The 13,730-nt window shown below is 36.4% G+C and overlaps 1 pseudogene; it reads right to left on the reverse strand.

The window, feature by feature from the left end:
• Positions 1–8,429: 8,429 nt before the first annotated feature.
• LOC132357718 (ubiquitin carboxyl-terminal hydrolase 44-like) lies at positions 8,430–11,026 on the reverse strand (annotated as a pseudogene).
• Between the last annotated feature and the right edge of the window lie 2,704 nt (positions 11,027–13,730).

The following is a 13,730-nucleotide window of genomic DNA, read 5'->3' on the forward strand; positions in this document are numbered from 1 at the left end:
CCTGCATCTGTTGAATACCTGAATAGACAACGAATCATCCCAAATTCCGGAGGTGGACTTTGGGACCAGGATATATTAATTTTTCCCCTTTTCCTTTTTTTGTGAGTGTATATGTATATGCTTCTGGGTGAAATTTTGTCTGTATAGCTTTGCTTTATAATAGCTTTATTTTACTTCACTATATTATAGCCTCTTTCTTTCTTTCTTTCTATTTTTTCTCCCTTTTACTCTGAGCCGTGTGGACAAAAGGCTCTTGGTGCTCCAGCCAGGCATCAGGGCCGTGCCTCTGAGGTGGGAGAGCCAACTTCAGGACACTGGTCCACAAGAGACCTCCCAGCTCCACGTAATACCAAATGGCAAAAATCTCTCAGAGATCTCCATCTCAACATCAAGACCCAGCATCACTCAGTGACCAGCAAGCTACAGTGCTGGACACCCTATACCAAACAACTAGCAAGACAGGAACACAGCCCCATCCATTAGCAGAGAGGTTGCCTAAAATCATAATAAGGCCACAGACACCCCAAAATACACCACCAGACATGGACGTGCCCACCAGAAAGACAAGATCCAGCCTCATCCACCAGAACTCAGTCACTAGTTCCCTCCACCAGGAAGCCTACACAACCCACTGAACCAACCTTAGCCACTGGGGACAGATACCAAAAACAATGGGAACTACGAACCTGCAGCCTGTGAAAAGGAGACCCCAAACACAGTAACATAAGCAAAATGAGACGACAGAAAAACACACAGCAGATGAAGGAGCAGGGTCAAAACACACCAGTCTTAACAAATGAAGAGGAAATAGGTAGTCTACCTGAAAAAGAATTCAGAATAATGATAGTAAGGATGATCCAAAATCTGGGAAATAGAATAGACAAAATGCAAGAAACATTTAACAAGGACGTAGAAGAACTAAAGAGGAACCAAGCAATGATGAAAAATACAATAAATGAAATTAAAAATACTCTAGATGGGATCAATAGCAGAATAACTGAGGCAGAAGAAAGGATAAGTGACCTGGAAGATAAAATGGTGGAAATAACTACTGCAGAGCAGGATAAAGAAAAAAGAATGAAAAGAACTGAGGACAGTCTCAGAGACCTCTGGGACAACATTAAACGCACCAACCTTTGAATTATAGGGGTCCCAGAAGAAGAAGAGAAAAAGAAAGGGACTGAGAAAATATTTGAAGAGATTATAGTTGAAAACTTCCCTAATAAGGGAAAGGAAATAGTTAATCAAGTCTGGAAGCACAGAGAGTCCCATACAGGATAAATCCAAGGAGAAACATGCCAAGACACATATTAACCAAACTGTCAAAAATTAAATATAAGGAAAACATATTAAAAGCAGCAAGGGAAAAACAACAAATAACACACAAGGGAATCCCCATAAGGTTAACATCTGATCTCTCAGCAGAAACTCTGCAAGCCAGAAGGGAGTGGCAGGATATACTTAAAGTGATGAAGGAGAAAAACCTACAACCAAGATTACTCTACCCAGCAAGGATCTCATTCAGATGTGATGGAGAAATTAAAACCTTTACAGACAAGCAAAAGCTGAGAGAGTTCAGCACCACCAAACCAGCTTTACAACAAATGCTAAAGGAACTTCTCTAGGCAAGAAACAGAAGAGAAGGAAAACACCTACAATAACAAACCCAAAACATTTAAGAAAACGGGAATAGGAACATACATATCGATAATTACCTTGAATGTAAATGGATTAAATGCTCCCACCAAAAGACACAGGCTGGCTGAATGGATACAAAAAGAAGACCCATATATATGCTGTCTACAAGACACCCACTTCAGACCTAAAGACACATATAGACTGAAAGTGAGGGGATGGAAAAAGATATTCCATGCAAATGGAAATCAAAAGAAAGCTGGAGTAGCAATTCTCATATCAGACAAAATAGACTTTAAAAAAAAGACTACTAGAAGAGACAAAGAAGGACACTATATAATGATCAAGGGATCGATCCAAGAGGAAGGTATAACAATTGTAAATATTTATGCACCCAACATAGGAGCACCTCAATACATAAGGCAAATACTAACAGCCATAAAAGGGGAAATCGACAGCAACACAATCATAGTAGGGGACTTTAACACCCCACTTTCACCAATGGACAGATCATCCAAAATGAAAACAAATAAGGAAACACAAGCTTTAAATGATACATTAAACAAGATGGACTTAATTGATATTTATAGGACATTCCACCCAAAAAAAAACAGAATACACATTCTTCTCAAGTGCTCATGGAACATTCTCCAGGATAGATCATATCTTGGGTCACAAATCAAGCCTTGGTAAATTTAAGAAAATTGAAATTGTATCAAGTATCTTTTCCGACCACAACGCTATGAGACTAGATATCAATTACAGGAAAAGATCTGTAAAAAATACAAACACATGGAGGCTATACAATACACTACTTAATAACGAAGTGATCACTGAAGAAATCAAAAAATACCTAGAAACAAACGACAATGGAGACACGACGACCCAAAACCTATGGGATGCAGCAAAAGAGGTTCTAAGAGGGAAGTTTATAGCAATACAAGCCTACATCAAGAAACAGGAAACATCTCGAATAAACAACCTAACCTTGCACCTAAAGCAATTAGAGAAAGAAGAACAAAAATACCCCAAAGCCAGCAGAAGGAAAGAAATTATAAAGATCAGGTCAGAAATAAATGAAAAAGAAATGAAGGAAACAATAGCAAAAATCAATGAAACTAAAAGCTAGTTCTTTGAGAAGATAAACAAAATTGATAAACCATTAGCCAGACTCATCAAGAGAAAAAGGGAGAAGACTCAAACCAATAGAATTAGAAATGAAAAAGGAGAAGTAACCACTGACACTGCAGAAATACAAAAGATCATGAGAGATTACTACAAGCAACTCTATGCCAATGAAATGGACAACCTGGAAGAAATAGACAGATTCTTAGAAATGCACAAACTGCCGAGACTGAACCAGGAAGAAATAGAAAATATGAACAGACCAATCACAAGCACTGAAATTGAAAGTGTGATTAAAAACCTTCCAACAAACAAAAGCCCAGGACCAGATGGCTTCACAAGTGAATTCTATCAAACATTTAGAGAAGAGCTAACACCTATCCTTCTCAAACTCTTCCAAAATATTGCAGAGGGTGGAATACTCCCAAACTCATTCTATGAGGCCACCATCACCCTGATACCAAAACCAGACAAAGATGTCACAAAGAAAGAAAACTACAGGCCAATATCACTGATGAACATAGATGCAAAAATCCTCAACAAAATACTAGCAAACAGAATCCAACAGCACATTAAAAGGATCATACATTATGATCAAGTGGGGTTTATCCCAGGCATGCAAGGATTCTTCAATATACGCAAATCAATCAATGTGATACACCATATTAACAAATTGAAGGAGAAAAACCATATGATCATCTCAATAGATGCAGAGAAAGCTTTCGACAAAATTCAACACCCATTTATGATAAAAGCCCTGCAGAAAGTAGGCATAGAGGGAACTTTCCTCAACATAATAAAGGCCATATATGACAAACCCACAGCCAACATTGTCCTCAATGGTGAAAAACTGAAACCATTTCCACTAAGATCAGGAACAAGACAAGGTTGCCCACTCTCTCCACTATTATTCAACATAGTTTTGGAAGTGTTAGCCACAGCAATCAGAGAAGACAAAGAAATAAAAGGAATCCAAATCGGAAAAGAAGAAGTAAAGCTGTCACTATTTGCAGATGACGTGATACTATACATAGAGAATCCTAAAGATGCTACCAGAAAACTCTTAGAGCTAATCAATGAATTTGGTAAAGTAGCAGGATACAAAATTAATGCACAGAAATCTCTTGCATTTCTATACACTAATGATGAAAAATCTGAAAGTGAAATTAAGAAAACACTCCCATTTACCATTGCAACAAAAAGAATAAAATATCTAGGAATAAACCTACCTAAGGAGACAAAAGACCTGTATGCAGAAAAGTATAAGACACTGATGAAAGAAATTAAAGATGATACAAATAGATGGAGAGATATACCATGTTCCTGGATTGGAAGAATCAACATTGTGAAAATGACTATACTACCCAAAGCAATCTACAGATTCAATGCAATCCCTATCACACTACCACTGTCATTTTTCACAGAACTAGAACAAAAAATTTCACAATTTGTATGGAAACACAAAAGACCCCGAATAGCCAAAGCAATCTTGAGAACGAAAAATGGAGCTGGGGGAATCAGGCTCCCTGACTTCAGACTATATTACAAAGCTTCAGTAATCAAGACAGTTTGGTACTGGCCCAGAAACAGAAATATAGATCAATGGAACAGGATAGAAAGCCCAGAGATAAACCCACGCACATATGGTCACCTTATCTTTGATAAAGGAAGCAAGCATATACAATGGAGAAAAGACAGCCTCTTCAATAAGTGGTGCTGGGAAAATTGGAAAGATACATGTAAAATTATGAAATTAGAACACTCCCTGTCACCATGCACAAAAATAAACTCAAAATGGATTAAAGACCTAAGTGTAAGGCCAGACACTATCAAACTCTTAGAGGAAAACATAGGCAGAACACTCTATGACATACATCACAGCAAGATTCTTTTTGACCCAGCTCCCAGAGAAATGGAAATAAGAACACAAATAAACAAATGGGACCTAATGAAACTTAAAAGCTTTTGCACAGCAAAGGAAACCATAAACAAGACCAAAAGACAACCCTCAGAATGGGAGAAAATATTTGCAAATGAAGCAACTGACAAAGGATTAATCTCCAAGATTTACAAGCAGCTCATGCAGCTCAATAACAAAAAAACGAACAACCCAATCCAAAAATGGGCAGAATACCTAAACAGACATTTCTCCAAAGAAGATATACAGATGGCCTACAGACACATGAAAGAATTCTCAACATCATTAATCATTAGAGAAATGCAAATCAAAACTACAATGAGATATCATCTCACACCGGTCAGAATGGCTATCATCAAAAAATCTAGAAACAATAAATGCTGGAGAGGGTGTGGAGGAAAGGGAACCCTCTTGCACTGTTGGTGGGAATGTAAATTGATACAGCCCCTATGGAGAACAGTATGGAGGTTCCTTAAAAAACTACAAATAGAACTACCATACGACCCAGCAATCCCACTACTGGGCATATACCCTGAGAAAACCATAGGTCAAAAAGAGTCATGTACCAAAATGTTCATTGCAGCTCTATTTACATTAGCCAGGACATGGAAGCAACCTAATTGTCCATCGACAGATGAATGGATAAAGATGTGGCTCATATATACAATGGAATATTACTCAGCCATAAAAAGAAATGAAATGGAGGTATTTGTATTGAGGTGGATGGAGTTAGAGTCTGTCATACAGAGTGAAGTAAGAAAGAGAAAAACAAATACAGTATGCTAACACATATATACGGAATCTAAGGGGAAAAAAAAAAAAAGGCCATGAAGAACCTAGTGGCAAGACGGGAATAAAGACACAGACCTACTAGAGAATGGACTTGAGGATATGGGGAGGGGGTGGGATGAGGTGTGACAGGGTAAGAGAGTGTCATGGACATATATACACTACCAAATGTAAAATAGCTAGTGGGAAGCAGCTGCATAGCACAGGGAGATCAGCTCGGTGCTTTGTGACCACCTAGAGGGGTGGGATGGGGAGGGTGGGAGGGAGGGAGATGCAAGAGGGAAGAGAAATGGGAACATATTGTATATGTATAACTGATTCACTTTGTTATAAAGCAGAAGCTAACACAGCATTGTAAGGCAATTATACTTCAATAAAGATGTTTAAAAAAAAAAAAGTAAAGAAAACAATATAGGAACATGAAAAAATAAAGGAAATATGGCAAAATATTAATTCCTAAATTGTGGGTATGTTACTGTCATATTTTTCTGTGTGCATTTATTTCAAAATAAAAATAATTTTTTGAAAACCTCATTAAAATGCTTAAAGAACAACAAAAAATTATTATACAACACATATTATAATAAAGCTGTATAAGTTAAATAAGAGAAAAAAACAAGGGTCTTCATATACAAGAAAACCCTCATAAGGCTATTAGTGGGTTTCTTAGCAGAAACTTTGAAGGCCAGGAGAGAGTAAAATGATATATTCAAAGTGATAAAAGAAAGCAAAAACAAAAACTGACAACCAAGAATACTTTACCTGGCAAAGTTGTCCTTCAGTAATGAGGGAGAGATAAAGACTTTCCCAGACAAACCAAAGCTGAAGGAGTTCATCACTACTAGACCTGTCTCATAAGAAACGCTAAAAGGAGTTCTTTAAGCTGAAATGAAAGGGTGCTAATTAGTAACATGAAAACGTATGATATCAAACACACAGGTAAGATTTAAGTTATAAAGTCAAATTCAGGATATTTTAATATTGTGATACTGTGGTGTGTTAATCTTTTTCACTCTAGTATAAAGATTAAAGGACATAAGAATTACAAATAACTATAGCTACAATAATTTGTTAATGGTTATACAATATAATGACAGGTCAATTGTGGCACCAAAAACATAAAATATATGAGGGAGGAGTAAAAGGATAAACATTTTTAATGTGATTGAAGTTATGTTGTTATCATCTAAAAATTGAATATTATACCAATAAGACGTTTTATGTAAGCCTTATGGTGTTAACCACAAAGCAAAAACACACAGTAGAAAAAAATAAGAATGTTTGTAAACTTTAATTTTTCTGACATCAACAGTGACTAGTTTCCTTTTCTCCAGTGTGTAGTATGAAACTGAATGATGGAGAAATTCTTGTGAAAATATGCCCACAGGTATTTGCCACGTCATTTCAACTGATCTTACTATATATGTGAGCTCCATACATCCCACCATGAATAATGACTGAGACCCCTGACAGAATGATTTGGTTTGCTTGTTTACATGATTTTTTCCCCAAATGACACACTTTGTTTACATTGAACAAATGAAACTGAATTCACTTCACTTTACAGCTGTGTACATATAGATGCAAACGAGTCATACAGAAAGGTAAACCAATTAGATAGGAAATGACTTCTTGTCAATTACATATCTGCTATAATTGAAATATTTTGTCAAAATTTTAAAAAATGAATACAGGAAGATAAAATATATGTTCTGGGAGTTGATGTGACATAAAGAATATAATTAAAAGTTGTGTCATCTATCACTTTACTAATAAGAAAACTTGAAAAATCAATATTTCTTACATCCCCCAGTACACATTTTTAGTTTATTAACCCAGGCTAATATCAGAGCTAAAGAGAATCAGTGCCAAAAGAGTGTAATACCTACGTAAATAGTTTTGGATGACAAATTTAGCTTTTTTTTTTTTTTTATCTTGACCACATAAATCTTTAATGAGGTATAATTTTGTTAACAGTTGAAGTAACAACTTGTATAGGTATTTAATAGATGAATTATTTTAAACCTTAGCCGTTTAATACTTAACCTGTATTTTTGGCATGAATGATTTCCTTGTTCAGTGATAAATTCTCATTGCACTTCAGGATCAGCTTCCCCAGATGACTTTTTCTCTAAAATTTAAGGAAAATTTCCTAATAGAGGTCTTTTTCAACCCAATACTTATAAAGCTGTCATCTTCATTTGTATGCAGTTTGACTAGACCAAATAAAGAACAATTATAAAAACTTAATAAATTTTTGGAAAAGGAAGTTCCATTAACCAAAGTAATGTCTATTCTGAGCCCTGTAGCACACAAAGCCTCAGAAATATTAATAAGTGTGATCAATGAGTATTTAGATGATACCTTGACATTTTACTTTGTAGTAGTTTAACTCCCTTCAGGGAGCAAACGTAACTTCCAATATGCAAATCTGAAAGAAATGCCTTGTTTTTGGTAAGACTATTATTGAAGAAAGTCTAATATTCTGTCTAATAAGAATTTGTATAGAAAATAGCTACAAAAGATAAATAAGAAATGTATAAAATGATGCCACCTGAAATTCTTCAGTAGAAGACTGCACAAATTCATGATGTGAGCCAATTAAGACATCAATATATAAAAGAGGTAACACCAGTCTGAGGTAAGCACTAAAAGTTTAAAACTCCCAGGTACTTGAAAAATGTTTAGTTACCTGCTGTCATTGATATACATATACTTATGCTAATTTGTCTCTGTAAAAAAAGAGATTTATTGTAGTTAGATACAAAATGTGTAAACATAGTGTGCACTGATTAGTAAGAAAATAAAAAAAATGAAGCTTAAAATTGTTAAGTCAGCCTTTTTAAAACACACACACACACACACACACACACACACACATATATATATATATATATATATATATATATATATATATATATATATATATATATCGCAAGAAGAAAGACCCACTGTCTTTGGATCAACTAAGGATTTCATTAGAAGAGGTATCAATTTCTTCTTTGGGATGTTGGCTACCAGACAGGGGTTTACAATGTCCATTCTCAGTAAGTCGCTGGGTATAAAACAAAATATAAGCTTGGACCTTGCATATTTCATCCATAGTGCACATGTTTAGCTTGGAATCATTGCAGTGTACTCAGAACCCTCCTTCGGAATTATAACGCTAGGCAGTGTAATGTCCTGAGCCAAATCCTTTCCCGTGGTGCATTACTACAGCAGGTAAGTAATGAATAAAACATTCTGGTCTGTGAGATTTCAGAGATTCCCTGCAGCAATAGGGCTCCATGTTTAAGATTTCTTCAAAGCCAACATGAACACCAATCTTCTCTCAATTATTATGACCTGACCACCTGAATCGTTTGAGATGTAGTCTGAGAACCTGAAGTAGGTGGAAAATCATAAGCTGTTTGGGGGTTTCTGTGAGTATAACTGGTTTTGAGGAAAACCTTCTATGCTTTGAATTACACTGGTCACATATATAGATTTTTCCTTCTGAAGCTTCAGTTTTTGTGAATTTGGCCAACATTTTAGTAACCAGACACGGCTGGGAAGTAGTATCTTTTCCATTGCATTGGTATCTTTCTGGAAATTCCAGTGACAAGTCCCAGAAGGGTGCTATGATATTTGATTTGTTTTCACATGCAAGACATGTAACCTGACTGAGAAGTTGTCTATGAAAAATGTTATTCACAACATTCATAAAGTGTTTGATAAGTTTCCTTTGAGAAGTGGGGATAAGAGATGGTATCCTGGTATCAGTTGTCTCTAGTTCATGCTGTATTTTATCCAAAAGCTCACAAATAATTTCTCGAGCATCTTGTTAGGCATAACCACGAAAATCAGGTATTAATCTCCATACTGAGGGTAGCATAGCAAATGGTGTGACCAAGGCCCACTTTCCAGACCACATAACTTGGAACAAAGTATGCAATTCATGACAGAGAGAAGTGTATTATGAACTTGGCTTCCTTGGCTGAATAAGTTCTATCTTTCTACTCTTTGATGCTCCACCACTTAGTCCTGATGATAAACTTGGATGTCTGGAGCAAACAGAGCCTGTTTCTTTTTCTTGGCATTCATTCATTTGATATACTGTATCTGTGACTGGAGGACGCCTTTAAGATGATCTTGTTTTATCACTAGCTGTCACAGCCAGCCATCTGTTCAGATCAAGTTTGAAAAATATTGTCAAAAAATAAGTAAATGACTCAATACTTGAAGAACATAATTCATATAGCAAGTATTTCCAAAATTTCTCAATCCTGTTACACCAAGAGTTACAATTGGCGTTCATTTAATGGAGGAATCACCGGCAATTTTTAAAATTTTATTTTATTTATTTATTTTTTATCCAGCAGGTTCTTATTAGTTATCTATTCTATACATATTAGTGTATATATGTCAATCCCAATCTCCAAATTCATCCCACCACCACCACCACCACCCCCCTTGGTGTCCATACGTTTGTTCTCTACATCTGTGTCTCTATTTCTTTCTTGAAAACTGGTTCATCTGTACCATTTTTCTAGATTCCACATATATATATTAATATACAATATTTGTTTTTCTCTTTCTGACTTACTTCACTCTGTATGGCAGTTTCTAGGTCCGTCCACGTCTCTACAAATGACCCAATTTCATTCCTTTTTGTGGCTGAGCAATATTCCATTGTATATATGTACCACATCTTCTTTATCCATTTATCTGCTGATGGGCATCCAGGATGCTTCCATGACCTGGCTATTGTAAATATTGCTGCAATGAACATTGGGGTGCATGTCACTTGAATTTTTAATCTTACATCTTCTGAGGTGTATACTACTTCATCTTTTGCTGATGATGCTAAGGTTTGAAGTGGTACTTGAACACGAACTATTTATCTTGTGGGGGACTGATCTAGACCTTGCAAATGTAAACTCTTTCTTGGAGACATACTTTCCAATCCTGCTTTAACTTGATACTCTAATTCTTGCAGTCTTTTTTTCACTTCTCTTTTTGCTATTTTTTCCTGAAATTGTTCTTCTTGCATTTTTCATCCAATGGGTGACTGTTAAAACAAGTTCAAAATATTTTACCCATTAGTATCCTTCTCCTGTGCCAAAGAGCAGTATACATCTGATATACGTTTTGAAGCAGAGAGTGTGCGCCATCCTGTAAGAAATAAGAATCATCACTTGTACCCATAGACTGTAAAATACTTCCACTACCAGTGTTGCAGTGATAATTTTGACTTTTGATTGCACTTAATGTACTTCATAGTAACTTCAATTCTCCAGTTGCATTATCATTAAAAACATAATCATCACAAAGGTAACAAAAAAAAAAAAAACACATCTCATTCACCTCCAATGCAACAGGATGACTGCTTTCTTGAAAGTGCTTGAGTGCAGGTTCTTCAATATATCTTCCACAGACAACACAGGAACTGCTAACGCAAGCACAAATCAACTCAGTTGTATTGCAGTCCACACAATGCCATTTCTGAGTGTTGAGGATGGAATGGTCTTGAACAAGCCTCAACTGCCCAATGTGCTTGCACTTATCCGTTGTTAGCATTTAGTCTAGCTGAGAAATACATAATCCAAACAAGTCTCTGTTCACAACACCTGAAGCATCTGGAAAGATCCCGATCCAGAGCGGCCATCTTAGTGCTCTTCAGCGTGAAGCTGCAGCCGACCCTGCCTCCGTCCCCCCACTTCGGAGTGCCGGGAGGGGGCAGGCTGCTCTGCTCTGTGACTGTGGACGGATAGGTTGTCCACCTGAGGCTGGGAACCCACTTCTGGGCTCCAACTCCGCGTCGGTGCAGCATTAGCTTTTATATGAGTCTAAACGCACATGTTGTCACTTTTACATGGTAGCCGATGGCTTATCAACTATTTATAAGCTTTCATATATATGCTGAAGAGGAAGCAGTTCATTCTTTACCTGTGGCAGTTCAATACCTTTGCTGTAAACACCAAATGATTTATTTTTAGAAACTCATTTCTGAAGTCATTTTTTCCCGTGGAACCTGTATGAATATTTGGACATTTTAGATTTAGGAAATGCTTTCATAAAAATTGGAAAAAAATAATAAAATGGCTGCATATGTACCCTCGTTACTTTGGTTACTCCAACGTGACTTGCCTTACTCCCCTTTCTAATCTCTATCAGCTCTACTTACTCAGAGTAGCATTTTATACATGGGATTATGTTATAAACGCATTCCTTAAGTTAAAAATAACATTAAATGTATACATATATCCCCTCCCTCTCGGACCTCCCTCTCACCTCCCCCCCCAAAAAAAAACATTAAAAATGTTTAAAGTAACATTTGGTCAAAATTACTCTTGATTTTTTTTATGCTTCTTTTACATTGCCCATAGAAACACTGGGACAAATATTATTTTGGTATGCAATCCTGAAGAGTAACATATATGTGACTACATATACTTTATAAAGTATTAGATAGCAATTATGGTACATAAGAGGAAATACATATGTGTGCATAATTTAACAGTATTTTATTTAAATTAAATTATCATTTAAAGTTGAATTCATAGAAGTTAAATATAAGTATGATGGAATTCTAGATATACTCTCCTACAACTATTATTTTTTAATTCAGGCTACAGACCAAGAGCTACAAATCTAGTCTTAGACTGTAGAGGTAAATGAGGCAGAAAAGGAGTGGAGAAAGAGGTCATAATGCATTCACCAATTTCCTTTGTACAAATTATTTACCAGTACCTCAACTAAAGGATACATTTTTATAAATGTGCATGTGGGGAAGGGGGGGAAGATGGTTACTTCTTTGTTTCTCCCCACATTGCCTAGCACGATGCTGGGCACTCACCAGGTCCTCAGTAAAGAAGTGTTTGGTTTATGTCTGTCTGCCACTGGCACAAAGTGCATTACAGTTACATTTATACACAGAATGACTGGTGAGTCAATATATATCCTATGTAGAGCCAAGCAGAAGGACAAGGTTACAGCAAGCTGTTAGTACACTGACAGGAGCAGTGAAGGTGATCATGAATGCCTGGGAGTGCTTGAGCAATATGCCAATAGTTAGTCTGTGAGGGGAAAGTAGTGTCAGTGGACTCAGAGGCAGGTCAGAGTCAAATGTTGAGTCAACACAGCAGGAGAGATTAAGTCTGAGCAAAAGCAAACACAAGAATCAGAGACAGGGAGGGTACATGCAGTGCAGGAATGAGGGCAATGTGCAATTGGGCATGACAAATCACATGACAGGAGCTTAATACTGCAGTTGCTTTCTAAAGCTTGAGGGGCTGTGCTACAAAACTCCTGTCTTCCAAACAAGTCACTGTAAAATATCCTGGGAAGTTAAGTGGTAACTGCTTTCCATGATGACATGGATTTTGGACTGGTTCATTGATGAATTCCCATAGGACATTACAGTGTCTGGGACATAGTAGGTATGTAATAAATATTTATCAAACGAATGAACGCAGAAACATCTGTAGTGAATCTGCTAAGGGCTGATACCTCAATAAGATGCATGTATTTTCTTTCTTGCATTCATTCAACCAACTAAATAAGCACCAAAAATAATGAATTTCTAATACACAGGAAACTGTGAGGAATACAGATATATACAAACTGCATAATTCCTATCCTCAAAGAATTTTCAGTACCATAGAAATTTTAAGACTTACACTAAAGATATAATAAATGTGAAAATGGTGAGGGATATAAACAAAATGAATTAGAAATTCATAGAAGTGGTTAATTCTGGCAGCAGATTAAAGAGAATTTTATATCTACTGGGTGACATTCGAGTTAAATACTGAAGGAAAGGGAAGCTTGATGACAATAAATATAGGAAAAGGACAACTTAATTAGAAAGAAGGATCATCAGCAAATCACAGTAATGGGAAACTGCATGATTGAGAAACAGATAATCATCTAGTTTGCTTAGGAATATGACACATATTGCAAAGAGAATAGTGAGAGAAGAAGGAAAGGTAAAATGGGTAATTACTAGGGGGATTATCAAGCACCAGGCTAAGAAATGTTAAACTGTACTATGAATATTTGAATGCTTTGGGTAAGGGAAGACATAGCCAGAGCTGTTCTTTAGAAAGATTAATCTGATATATAGGGTGGGCTGGAGAAAAGAGCTAGTAGAAGACAGAGTGTCATGTAGAAAACAATTACAATAGCCAAGAACAAACGAACATCAAAGTAGTGAGACTGGGGAGTGACATCAGCAACACGGTGGCATGAGACATTCCTCCTTTTTATCCCCCTTTTTAAT

This window comes from Balaenoptera ricei, chromosome X (genome assembly GCF_028023285.1).
Source record: "Balaenoptera ricei isolate mBalRic1 chromosome X, mBalRic1.hap2, whole genome shotgun sequence".
NCBI lineage: Eukaryota > Metazoa > Chordata > Mammalia > Artiodactyla > Balaenopteridae > Balaenoptera > Balaenoptera ricei.